Genomic DNA, 14,733 nt, shown 5'->3' with positions numbered 1-14,733 from the left:
TCCAATTCACAGTTTAGGCTTCTGGGTTTATCTTAATAATTGGACTATGAGAAGTCACTCAAAGTCATCTAATTAAATAATTTTAGAAATGAAGGGAATTTTAAGATTATTTAATCTAGTTGCTTCATTTTTATGATGTGAACTCACATGTTTTGGCCATATCTAGCTACAAAGGGAATCTAATCCACCTTTCGGTCTGGCCATATTTTGGGGGCCCCCAACCTGATGGTTGCCAAGCTGAGTTCTCAGGACACAAAATGAGACTAAGAAGCCAATAGGTGTCCCTGGGATAGAAAGGATCAATAACTAATGGGTCTGGATTTGGAAAGAAAGGGACAGTGTGAAATTTTACCTTTCTCTCTCTCTTAGTGATCCAGGAGGGCTGACTCTGGTAAGAATCCTTACTCTTCACCGGCTTCTGCCAGTTTCTCTAGGATCTCATTGGTAGAGTCCTGAGCAAGTGGGGTTTAGAGTAGAGAGTGTAGTTCTAGTATCTACCAGAATTTGCCTTTTTATTAATTTTAATTTTAGTTTCCCCTTGGCTGTTTATGAGAGTAACTGCTAACAGTTTACTGGGGAATCCTCCAGAGTTCCATCAACCCTGGGAGGGGACCTTATGAGGGTCCCCCTTTTTTGGTAGATATGGAGGTGTCTGTAAGGCCACCAACTCAGGAGACTTTTGTTTATGGTCTTGTAGTCTCTTCAGAGGGGAAAGGCATTTTAGGTAGAGGATTGGTAGACTGTGAGTACACAGGCAAAAGGGTAGAGGGGACAGTAGGAGTCACATCAGTCTTATAGTCTTTGGCTTTAGGTGCAATACCTCTTGTGTCATTAATTTTTTATTAGCCTTTTGCAATGAATCTTTCAATGAAGCTGTTTTGGAATCTTGAAGTCTTTTGGAGCCCTCTGCACACCAGTTAAAATAGGTATGCCATTCTGTTTGTTTGATTTAGGAACCCTTAGTTTCAAGTGAACTTCTTAAATAAATGATCTTGCCTAATTGGAACATTTCCCATAATGGCTGCTGTAATTCTAGGTTGTCTTACTAAGATTTTGCAATTTTTGTAGCTATCTATAGCTTCTGGAACCACAGTTCTCAGACATAAAATAAGATGTGCTGGGAGGTGGCATTCTCAAACTTGAAGATCTCATTTCTTTAGCTAAGCCTTGGGTCTCTTGGAGGGAAGAGCGAAGTGCTGCTGAGTTCAGGATTTTGTGGTGTTTTATGGTGTACCTTGTTGCACAGAAATTTTCTTAAGGTTAACTGGTGACATGGTGTCAATCTAACCTGTTCTGTGACCAGCTTATCCTAGCACAGGAGTCTTAGAGTTAGATGGTGAGCACTCTAACGGCTCTGAAGTGCTCAATTCACGCCTACCAATTTTGAAGCTTTGGCTTCTAAGATTTTCATAAGCAATAAAGCTGTTATTCCATTCATGAGAAGAGCTCTTCATAGTGGATGATGCCCTAATGGCTTTTAATAGTTCCACTTAGATTTTAATGTGCTGTTGGTCAAAAAAGTCCAAATTTCTTGTCTTAACACGTTTCCCTAAGTCCCCCAGCAGTTTGTTCTGTGGACTCAGCTCAAGGCTTTGTGAGTCTTCTAATGGCTGCCATCCATCTTGCTTTCTAAGACTGAAGGGTACCCATTATTTTTCCTTGTTGAAATAGTCCTCCCTAACTCAATCAGACTTATTGTTTCTGGCTGCCAATGCACAGTTCCTGAGACCTGTCAGGACCCCCTGAAGGTGCTTACCTTGTAGATGAGGTGCCACAGCCCAAATGCTGTGACCCAGTAAGTCTCACCCAGAAAAATCTGGAGTCTCTCAGACCTCAATTTTCCACCTAGAAGGATTAGCTCAGACAAACTTGAAGAACTCAGAATGCAAAATAAGTAGAGCTTGATCTGAAAGAAGCTTACTGGAGATCCCAGAGAGCAGCTGAAGAGGCAGCCAAACAAAAAGTCTCTGTGGGTGCCCTCACCTGTGTCTCAGAGCCGTCCCAGGAATCTTCAGCAGTTGTCTTCAGGTCCTATCTGGCCTGCCAAAACTGTCAAATGACAAAATTAAAGCAATTTAGTAACTAGTGTGATCTCCTTTATTCAAGGGAAAACAATCCACGGATGGGGGGAGTACAGTGCCTCACAAGCAGTGGTACACTCTTCCCGAGGGATTTTGGGCAAGAGTGAGTTTTATGGAATGTTAGGAGAGACATCTGGAGAGACATCTGGAAACGGGGCATGATTGGCCAGGAGGTTGGGGTTTTCCTGACAGGGCTAGTGGGGTTCTATTTTCTAGGGTAAGGTAAGATGGCTAAAGCTGAGTTGGAGGCCTGTGATTGGTGTATGTTAGGCATCCTTGTCAGGTGTTTCTCATAAGTGGAGGCTGATTTAGGTTTGATTTGTGACATGGGCTGGGCCACTGGGGCAGCCTTCATTTTGTGGGTCTGGATATATGAATTAACTTTATCACTCCTTACTTGGTCTGTTTTCCTCTTAGTTCTTTTAGTTTGTTGTTTTGCTTACTTTCATGAAGGAGGTTTCTTCATATGTGTGTCACCTTTTGTTTTCCATGAATTCTTAATCTTGAGAGACTAAAAGTCCTATAGGTGTGGTTGGGTGTGTAGGGTGATGGGATGGCCAGCTGAGGACATTCAAATGTATTTTTCGTAGTTCTTTCTCCAAGAGGATAAAATTTCTCCAGATAAGAATCCTTTAATGTCCAATCTTCTTATTAGGTTCTTTATTTTCTTCTATAGAACAACATTTTAAAAAAAGACATAATAAATTTTTGGCCAGGTGTTATGCAAATCTCAGAGTCAGAGAGGCCCCAGATGACTGAAGGGCTTTATAAAAATTATTTTTAATGTAAAATTCTTTTGAATATATCTTTAAAAATGAAAAATCCTTCAATAAAGATTCAGAATTAGAGCCTTTAGAGATTTGAAAAGCCAAATACCCCTTCCAAAAGGGTAAAACTCCCACACAGTAAGGATACTAAGTTCATCAATAAGCAAGAGTAAAGTTGGGAAAATATTCTCATGTCATAAATTAATAGCAAACTTGAAAAAATCTTACTATTTTTACCTAGCTTATATCTAAATATAAGGGAAGAAAAATAGTGTGAAACCAAAGTAAAAATGTTAACTAAACCTTAAAAGGGGTTATGTTAGTCTGTCTGTAATTGTTTTTGAATGATTCCTGTAAGGTAGGAAGTTAGTAATTCCTGGTAGGGACTTGTTTATTTTACACTACCCAGCAAAGCCCTAAATTGATTTATTGTGTTAGATCAGTTGATTGTCTGTTTTCTGTATAGTTGCCTGGGTCTGGCTCAGTACAGCATTAAACAATACTACAACTGTTTTCTACTACATCCTCTCTTTCTTTTTGTGTACTCTCTTATTGGATGGAAAATCAAGATACTGTAGCCATCACCTGTGTTATTCAAGTAAGTAAGGTCTAGACCAGTAAATAGAGAATTATACCTATTGCATATTTTTATTGATGTTTTAATGCCCCTTTAGTACTGAAATCAGCTATTATTTCCTTGGTGTATCACATAAGGTAAAGAGGCAGTAAATGCACCATCTGTTTCTTCATTAGGCTAGCTGTTTGTTTCTCTGTGAACTGCTGTGTTAAATTGGGAAAAATAAGAGCTTGTGCAAGACGGTTGTCTTTGCCTAGCATAAAATGTTTATGGTACTTTGGATTAGTTATAGATTTCTTTGAATTTCAGTGACTTGAAAGAGCTTGGAATTCTAATCCAATTGCTTTCAGATTCAATGGAACTGTAAATAAACAATTTAGAGATATGTAAAAATACTTTCCTAATTAATTGATACATTTCATGATTACATGTATTATCCAGAATTCCAAATTGATTATACATGTTCCAGAAATTAAAGTTTGAGTATTTGGGTTGACAACTTTATGTAAAAGTTGGGGACTGGATTATGTAAATGAACAAAATCAATTGTTACATGGTAATAAGTTGGAAAACACCGTGCAAAGTTTTCATAAAGTAAAGCAGAAATCAAGAAAATCCAATTGACTACTTATTTCAACTACTATGAGCCCACAGATAAAGTAATTGCTCAACTTGGAAAGTGTTTCTGCTTTTTTAAACCTCCAGCTTAAAAATCCCTGATAATCTTTATGTGCTTCCTCAATCTGAAATTGTTTAAAAGTAATATATAATTAAAAAAAATCTAAATATTAATTTAAAATTTTACATTGGGCTTTTAAGTTCAACTCTAGGCAAGCAATAAGTGCAGTTGCAATAATGAGTATTATGAAATCAATCAAACAAGAAGCGGGGCCATTCAACTCTTGAGGCAGTTGCAGCAGGAACTAAGCTATGGTTCTTGCTTCTTGCCCATCTTCTGGCCATGAACAATGATAACAAAGAAGCAGCTGGTTGTGCAGAAGATAGTGACTCTGCAAGCTGGTAAAACTAGTATCTCACACAGATAGTAATAAATTCTCCCCCAGCTCCCCAAATCATACCACCTAAGGTGAAGGAGCTAGGCCCATCTTTCCCCCAGTGTCCTTCAGAGTGTCTGCTCTGAAGTCCATTTTAATCTATTTGATAATGTATCATTATTAAGAGTGGAGAGAGAGATTACCATTTGCCCTAGACTTTCCACATTTCCTATTTCAATAGTTTTCAATATGTTGTTGATGGAGCTCCTACATCAAAAGCAGTGGGAGTTTTGGTAAAAATACATATTCTTCAATATTGTGAAAATGACTATACTACCCAGAGCAATCTACAAATTCAATGCAATCACTATCAAATTACCAATGGCATTTTTTACAGAACTAGAACAAATAATCTTAAAATTTGTATGGAGACACAAAAGACCCCCAATAGCCAAAACAATCTTGAGGGAAAAAAATGGAGCTGGAGGAATCAGACTCCCTGACTTCAGACTATAGTACAAAGCTACAGTAATCAAGACAATATGGTACTGGCATAAAAACAGAAATATAGATCAATGAAACAGGATAGAAAGCCCAGAGATAAACCCATGCACCTATGGTCAACTAATCTATGACAAAAGAGGCAAGGATATACAATGGAGAAAAGACAGTCTCTTTAATAAGTGGTGCTGGGAAAACTGGGCAGCTACATGTAAATAATGAAATTAGAACACTCCCTAACACCATACACAAAAATAAACTCAAAATGGATTAAAGACCTAAATGTAAGAACCAGACACTATAAAACTCTTAGAGGAAACCATAGGAAGAACACTGTTTGACATAAATCACAGCAAGATCTTTTTTGACCCACCTGCTAGAATAATGGAAATAAAACCAAAAATAAACAAATGGAACCTAATGAAATTTAAAAGCCTTTGCACAGCAAAGGAAACTATAAACAAGACAAAAAGACAACCCTCAGAATGGGAGAAAATATTTGCAAATGAATCAACGGGCAAAGGATTAATCTCCAATATATATAAACAGCTCATGCAGCTCAATATTAAAAACAAACAAACAACCCAATCAAAAAAAGGTACAGAAGACCTAAATAGATCTTTCTCCAAAGAAGACATACAGATGGCCAAGAGGCACATGAAAAGATGCTCAACATCACTAATTATTAGAGAAATGCAAATCAAAACTACAATAAGGTATCACCTCACAGTGTTGAGAAGATCATCAGAAAATCTACAAACAATAAATGCTGGAAAGGGTGTGGAGAAAAGGGAACCCTCTTGCCCTGTTGGTGGGAATATAAACTGATATAGCCACTATGGAGAACAGTATGAGGTTCCTTAAAAATCTAAACATAGAATTACCATATGATCCAGCAATCCCACTACTGGGCATACTATAATTCAAAAAGACACATGCACCCCGATGTTCATTGCAGCACTGTTTACAATAGCCAGGTCATGGAAGCAACCTAAATACCCATTGACAGATGAATGGATAAAGAAGATGTGGCACATATATACAATGCAGTATTACTCAGCCATAAAAAGGAATGAAATTGGGTCATCTGTAGAGATGTGAATGGACCTAGAGACTGTCATACAGAGTGAAGTAAGTCAGAAAGAGAAAAACAAATATCGTATATCAATGCATATATGTGGAATCTAGGAAAACGGTAGAGATGAACCAGTTTGCAAGGCAGAAATAGAGACACAGATGTAGAGAACAAACTTATAGACACCAAGGGGGGAGAGTGGGGTGGTGGTGGTGGTGGTGGGATGAATTGGGAGATTAGGATTGACATATATACACTAATATGTATAAAATAGATAACCAATAAAAACCTGCTGTATAAAAAAAATAAATAAAATTCAAAAAAAATGCAGATTCTTACATCACATCTCTAAATTACTGAATCAAAACTTCTGAGGGTGGCTTCTAGATATCTGCATTTTAAACAAGCTTACCAGATGATTGTGATGTACCCTTGAGTCTCAAAATCACTGTTCTACGTGTGATACTGCTTTCAGGTACTTATTAACTTATGTCATGTATACAACATAATTTATGGCCCTTGTCTACAATAAATTTATGATCTAGTGGAGACAATAATGAATATGGAGAGAAGTAATTTGGTTGAGGTAAGAGGAAGGGGCATAAGGTACTGGAGAAGCAGAGCCTTGCATTCATTCATTTATTCATTCACTCCTTCATTCATTCTGCAAGTTATGTCACAGAAGCTGTTGGGTGCTTCATGAATATCTGGCGGCTACTTGGTTCTTCTACTGCTTCATATATAGATTCTAACTACTTTCTTTGTGTCTAATATGTTTCAAAAGGTACTTGCTTTTACACTTAGTTTCATTTAATCTTCCTTATTTGTTTGTCTTATTCTCCATAGCAGAACTGAATATTCCTAAGTAATATAGCAAACACGTACGGCAATATAGGAGGCATTCCTAAATAAAGTTAACATAGAAAAAGGATGAGTAATCAATAATCTCATTGTGTATGGGATTAGACTAGTACACTAGATGGTCAAATCAGGGTTTCTTAAAGTGGAGTCTGCAGAATCTTAGGAACATTTGAGTCTATGACCTTTGAAACTAAATACAAAATTGTTTGAATGGGTGCCTTTTTGGGATTCTATGGCTTTTATTAAAGTCTCTGGAAAACTTTAGAACTAATAGTCTGGATGTCATAAACCCAGTACCTACAACAGCCAGGCAAGTAGAATAAGTGTTTGAAACAGTACTCAGGATAAGAAGCTATCTGGTGAGTAGACGGTACACTCCTCATGTAAAGGGAGCAGCTCCCTCTGCCTCAGGTCTATTGTTGCTCTGTAAAAAATCAGGCCTGATGGCCAGGTATTCTGATTTTTTGCGTGAAGCCAAATATATGATTTTTATTTTGGTAAAACGCCCAGCATACTTTTCACTGGATGTAGGATTCTGGGTTGGTAGATCTTTTAATTTCAGCACTTGAAAAATGTTGGCCACTTATTTCTAGCTTCTATTGTTTCTGCTTAGAAACACTTCAAGATTCAAAATGTCCGTCCTTTACAGGTAATGTATTGTTGCTCTTTGGCTGCTTTCGAACTTTTTAATCTATATTTTTAGTTCTTAGAAGTCTGATTATGATATATCAGGGCATGCATTTCTTTGGGTTTATCCTTTTTATGATTGTTCCTCTTTTATTCTGTAGATTTATGTCCTTTGTCAAATCTGGGAATATTTCAGCCACTGTTTCTTCAAGTATTGTTTTAGCCCCGATCTCTTTCTTGTTCTCTTCTGGGACTTCAGTGACACAAATGATAGATCTTTTGTCATTGCCCCACATATTGCTGAAGATCCTTGGCTATTTTTAATCTATTTTCTATTTGTTGTTCAGATTGGGTAATTACTATTGATCTATCTTTATGTTTACTGGTTTTTTGTCCTCTGTTATCTCCATTCTGCTACTGAGCCAATCCAGGGAGTTTTAAAATTTCATTTACTTCATTTTTAATTTTAAAATTTTTATTTAATTTTTTAATATCTTCTGTTTCTTAGCTTGGACTTTCTATATTTCCATTTATTTCAAGAGTGTTTGTAATTTCTTGTTGGAGCATTTTTATGACAACTGCTTTAAAATTCTAGTCAGGTAATTCTAGCATTTGGATAAACTCAGTGTTGGCACTGTTGCTTATCTTTCCTCATTTGAATTGAGAGTTTACTGGTTCTTGGTACGACATATTTTAGATTGGGTTCTGGATTTTTTAGTATTAGGTTGTGAGACTCTGGTTCCTATATAAATCTTCTGTTTCACTGGGCAATAGACCTGTTTAGGTTCAGAAAGCATGACCTAGTCCACTTTTGTATTTTGTAGGCTATAGTTCCAATGTCAATTTAGTTTTCAAACTTTTGCAGCGTTATTCTGGTCTACTCTGCTTATTAATACTGAGGTCAGTTTGAAACCTCAGTGGCATTCTGTGCCATAGTTCAGTTTTCAACGTTTTTGCTATATTGATTCTAGTCAATTTCATACATGGGCTGTTGGGGTGTGCTTGTGGTTTTATGCCCAGCTTTAAAGAATCTCTGGGCTTCCCTGGTGGCACAGTGGTTGAGAGCCGATGCAGGGGACACGGGTTCGTGCCCTGGTCCGGGAAGATCCCGCATGCCACAGAGTGGCTGGGCCCGTGAGCCATGGCCGCTGAGCCTGCGCGTCCGGAGCCTGTTCTCCGCAACGGGAGAGGCCACAGCAGTGAGAGGCCCGCGTACCGCAAAAAAAAAAAAAAAAAAAAAAAATCTCTTTTTCCAGGTTCCTACTCTCCTTAATCTAATCTCTTAATTTCCACAATTTAGTTGGGAGGGGGTGGAGTGCCTCCTCTTTGCTGATGTTCCCTTAGTGCAGGGCAGGGTTTGTAGATAGGGATCCTTCTACAGTCTTCATAGTGCCTGATGGGTAAGAAGGAGGGATGCTGCCTCTGTTTACATTCGTGTAGTGCATGATGGGCTTTTGGATGGGTTGGGGAAAGTGTTCTGCCTCTGTAGCTATTGTAGAGTGAAGCTGGTGGACAGGATACTACCAATAGTATCTACAGCACCCAGGGAAGAGGGAAGGTGGAAGACACTGGAGCCTCTGCTCGGTTGGTGCAATGTGGGGATGTTTGACTTGGCTCGTGTTCCATGGTTGCTGCAATGCCTGGTGCAAAGGGGAAGGTTTTTTTTGTGGTGTTTGCTTGGAGTAAGAGAGATACTGTCAAAGGGTTCCATCCTGCACGGCTGCCTTCTTCCCTGTGCTTTGGCTAGCAAGAGCAGTCTTTTGTTGTCGTTGTTTACTTCTCTTTATCCCTTTGTGTTTCAGGGTTATAGGCTGCTGTAGTGTAAAGGCCAAGACAGAGAGGGGTAAAATCAAACCAAACCAAAGAACTCATCACCACATTGTTCCTTGAGTCCACGGGTCCTTAGCCAGTCTGTCTTTTTCTCTACCTGTCACAATCTTCTGATATATACTTCTTCTATATATTTCATTTAGAGTGTTTAGTTGTAATTAGTGAGATGAGTACTGTAGAATGTGTTTACTCCATCTTTCCTAGAAGCTTTGGTTCCTTTCTGGTGGCAGTGTAATATCAAACTTTTTAAAGAATGAGTAGGACGTGAGGTTCTAATCTAACCATCTGCAGATGTTTGATGAATTTTAAATTAATCACAATAAGTGGAAGTGGCCTATATTCTCAAACACTTTGTGAAATAAATTCATTGTAAATATAATGTTATATGTGCTGTTAATTTAGGGATATAATTTAAATAATCACACTCTACGGCTCACGGGCCCAGCCTCTCAGCGGCATGTGGGATCTTCCTGGACCGGGGCACGAACCCGTGTCCCCTGCATCGGCAGGCGGACACTCAACCACTACACCACCAGGGAAGCCCTCCTCTTAGGTTTTTAATGCAATACTTTGGGCACACAGTAATATAAAGAAAGAGCAACTTTTCTCCTTTCCCTTCCCTTCTCTCCCCTCCTCTCCCCCCCCCTTCCCTCCCCTCTCTTCTCTTCTTTCCTTTCGAGGAATTATGTCTTCTCCCTCTGAGGGACTACCTAGCATGTCTTACCCTTCATATGCAAGAAGTGGGCATGGGATTCAAGCTTGGCCAATTGTGTGCTGTCCCAGGATTCAATTCATGATCAACGGAACAAAAATGACTGAATAGATTTGAAATGCATTTACTCTGGCAGCCATAGAGCCCTGTAGATAACTTTTATTTTAGTTTACATTTCCTTAAAATAGTAGACCTAGTATAGGGCTTGTGGGCAGGTAATGTATCTTGGGAAGTAGTTCCAAACAACAGTTGTAGAGGACAGGGAGGGTAAAACAGGAAAGGAAGGAGAGCCCAGTCTGAGCTGCACTGTTCAAGGCAAGCTGATCACTGTTGTAGGCAACTGAGGCTTAATCATGCTGGGAACGATATGCAGAATCACATAGAAGGCAGCACAGAATTATCCAGTTGGAGGATAAAAGAGGGTAACATTTTTCCAGCAGCTCATGTCCCATTGGTTGCCACATGAATTGCTACCTCCTTCACATCTCCATATTTCTGTTTATGTGCCAGAATGGCTAGTGGGCTGTCACAAGCATCTTATGTGGCAGAGAAATCCCCATACAGAAGGGGCTGTCAAATTATACCTGTGTAGCTGCTTTCTGTAGCAACGATTGGAATAAAAAGTTGGCCTCAGAGGATATGAGGTGGGGCTGAGCAGAATCCAATATGTATTTCCTTCAGTTCCCCTTTTCAAAGTTCCACAGATGCCTTGTTGTCCTTCCTCACCTTAATCCAGTGAGTAATTCCCAAATCAGTTTATAACAAATTCTCTCTTTTTTTGCATATGTTAGCCAGAAAGAGTATCCATAGACTGCACCCAAAGAACCCTAACTGACACGTCCATTAATCTGTTTTCTTTCACTGGGAGACACTTTCATCTGTGGTAAAAATCTATCTCCTTAGTTGAATCTTGGCATGTCTATCAAAATGCTTAAGCTGTGCTTCAAGGACCATATGGTTGTTGTTAAAATAGAATCTTCTGGCCCCAGATGCTGAAGTGTCCCAGTTAGCTTCTGATCCTTCACAGACAGGCCTAACTTATTTACATAGTATTTAATAACATGAGATGCTTCAGTTTTGAATAGATGTAAAGAAGCAGCAAATTGAAAATGCAACTTAAAGAGATACAGGTGGATGTTATCACATAAATAGTATTTGGTTTTCTGAAATTACAATGATGACACTCCTGAATGATCTCTGATCCCACTGTATTATAATGTGACAGATGTATATTGCTGTGATTTCTCTAGTGATGCTTGCTGCTGCTTCCTTGTCATCTTTAATAACAAAGCAACTGGACAGATTAAATTGAAATGATTTATTCTCTGTGAATGCCATAGTCAAAGCACGCTGTCATAGTAACAGGTTAAAGCTTTTCCACTCGGAGGTTATTACGCACAATGTGGTGGTACAGCTAGCAACTCATTACGTTCCGTTGTGTCAGTGACACAGTATATGCATTTCTAGCTAGGAGTTGATGGAGAGGCCTTTTGTGATTATTAGCAACAAAATTTTTAAATGCAAATTATATTGAAGTACAGCATATTAAAAAAATGTCCATATCATCAGTATACCTGAAATTTCACAAAGTAAACATAGCAGCTCAGCCGGGACCCAGATCAAGATGCAGAACATTATCAGTACCGCAGAAGCTGCCTTACATCTCTGTCAAATTACAGTTCCATGCTTTGGGTAACCACTGTCTTGGGTTTTACGACTACAGATTAATTTTGCGTGATTTATTAATTTTTTGTGTATTCTCTTTAAAATTTTATTGAGGTATATGTACATTTAGTGAAATAAGTCTTAAATGGTACAGTTCAGTGAATGTTGAGAAATGTACACAGTCACATAACTAGTAATACTATCAAAATATAGAACATTCCCATCACCCCAGATTTCCTTGTGCCCTTCCTCAGCTAATTCTCCTTCTCTGGAAAGCAACCACTTTCTTGAAATCTTTTGCCATAGATTAGTTTTGCTTCTTGAAATTCACATAAATAGAACTGTATAGTACATACTTTATCAGGCTTTGCTTTGCTCGTCTAAAGTTTTTGATATTTTTTAAATGTATGTATAATTAATTTGGTTTTTCTATTTATGAGTAGCATTCCACAATGTAGACTACAATTTGTTTATCCAGTCTTTTGTTGTGGAACATTGGACTAGTTTCTAGTTTCTGCCTATAGTGAACATGCTTCTACAAACATTCTTGGACAAGTCTTTTTGTAGAAATAGGATTTTACTTCTCTTTGATGGAATTTTTGGATCATAGGTAGGTATGTGTTTAACTATATAAGAAATTTCCAAACCATTTTCTAAAGGGGTGTGTAATTTTGCATTCTCACTTAAAATGTATGAAAGTTTTCATTACTTGAAATTCTTGTCAGTATTTAGTGTTGTCGGTCTTTAAAATTTTTGCCATTCCTGTCAGTGTGTTGTGCTATCTCATTGTGATTTTGATTTGTAATTCCCTAATGATTTCTCATTGTCGATGAACTTCAATTTATCAATATTTTCTTTGAAGGTAGTGCTTTCTGTGTTCTGTCTAAGAAATCTTTGCCTATCCCAGGGTCATAAAGATATTCTTTTATGTTTTGTTTTAGAAGATTTGGCTTTGATAGTTGGCCTTTAATCCACATTACGTTAACTTTTGTGTATGATTTAAGGCGTGGTATGTAAGAATTTCCAGTTGTTTCAGCTCCTTATGTTGAAAAGGAGCTTTTCATTTGTTGATATAATTGTCCATTTGTTGATTTATTTGTCCATTGTTAAGTCAATACCACTATTTCTTTATTACTGTAGCTTTAGAATAAATCTTTTTTTAATTAATTTTTTTTTAAATTAATTAATTAAATTTTGGCTGTGTTGGGTCTTCATTGCTGTGCGCGGGCTTTCTCTAGTTGCCGCCAGCGGGGGGCTACTCTTCGTTGAGGTGCGTGGGCTTCTCATTGTGGTGGCTTCTCTTGTTGTGGAGCACGGGCTCTAGGGCGCATGGGCTCAGTAGTCGTGGCTCGCGGGCTCTAGAGTGCAGGCTCAGTAGTTGTGGTGCACGGGCTTAGTTGCTCCATGGCATGTGGGATCTTCCCAGACCAGGGCTCAAACCCGTGTCCCCTGCATTTGCAGGTGGATTCTTAACCACTGTGCCACCAGGGAATTCCCTAGAATAAATCTTGAAATAAGAAAGAGTGAGTTGTCCAAATTTTTCCTTCTTTTGCAGGACTATTTTGGCTACTCTAGATCTTTTTTATTTCAATAGATATTTTTAGAATCAGTGTGTCAACTTTTATAAAAAGTCTGCTGAGATTGTGGCTGAGATTACATGGGAGAAAATGGACAACTTAATAACCTTAAGTCTTTAGTTGAATGAACATGGTATATCTTTAGGTATATATTTAGGCATTTTTTAATATCTCTCAGTAATATTTTATAGTCTGTAATTGAGAAGTCTCATACATCTTTTGTTAAATTTACCTCTAAGTATTTAATGTTTATTGAGGCTGTTGCAAATGATAATTTTTAGAAATTTTATTTTCAAATTTTTTCACTGGTAGTATATAGATATACGATAAGTATATATTGACCTTGAATCTCATGACTTTGATATATACAATATATGCTCTACCAGATTTTCATAGGTTCATAGGATTTTTCTGCATCCTCAGTTGTGTTGCATGTGAATAAAGTATAGTTTTATTTCTTCTTTTTTAATCTTTATAATCTTTTATTTAAGTTTCTTTCTTTAATAGTTGGTTAGGACCTCCAGTGCAATGCTACATAGACTTGTTAAAAGTCAACATCCTGGCCTTATTCATAATATTAAGGGGGAAAGAATTTACTATTTCACCATTAAGTATGATGATAGCTGTATATGTTTTTAAAAACTAAGTGCCCTTTATCAGATTATGGCAGTTCCCTTCTATTCCTAGATTGATAAAAGGCTTTCGTTTTATCATGAATGGATGCTGCATTTTGCCAAAAGCTTTCCTGCTTATATTGATGTGCACATGTCATTTCCCTTTATAGTTAATATGGTGAATGACATTGATTTATACAAGTGGTAAATTAATTTTGCATCCCTGGGATAAATCCCACTTGGTCATGTTATATTATCTTTTAATATATTTCCAGGTATGATTTGCTAATACTTCGTTGAGAGCTTTTGCATTTGTGTTCATGAGAGATAGTGGTCTGTAGTTATTTTTTTAATATATTTGTCAGGTTTGCTGTCAGAGTTATGTTAACCTCAGAAAAAAGTTAGGAAGTGTTATATCCTCCTATATTTTTTAAAAGTGTGCATAAGAATGAATTATTTTTTCTCAAATGTTTGACAGAATTCACTAGAGAAACCATCTGAGTTATTTCTTTCTCCTTTAATATTTGACAGAATTCACAAATAAAACAGTCTGGACCTGCGAAAGTTTTAAGTTAAGACTCAATTTTTAACAGATATATGGCTATTTAAAATTTCTTTTTCTACTTGCATCAGTTTGGTAATTTGTTTATTTTGAAGATTCATCCATTTTATCTTAGTTATCAGTTTTATTGATATAGAGGTACTTTTTAATATTTATAGAATATATAGTGATGTCCCCTTCTTTATTCCTGATACTGGCAATTTGAGTTTTTATCTTTTTTCTTGGTCAGTCTTGCTTGGTATTGTTTTATTAAAAGAACCAATATTTGGCTTTATTAAGTTTTTCTATA

Source organism: Pseudorca crassidens, chromosome 3, assembly GCF_039906515.1.
Source record: "Pseudorca crassidens isolate mPseCra1 chromosome 3, mPseCra1.hap1, whole genome shotgun sequence".
NCBI lineage: Eukaryota > Metazoa > Chordata > Mammalia > Artiodactyla > Delphinidae > Pseudorca > Pseudorca crassidens.
The sequence above is the reverse complement of the archived record's forward strand: the minus strand, read 5'-3'. Positions refer to the sequence as shown.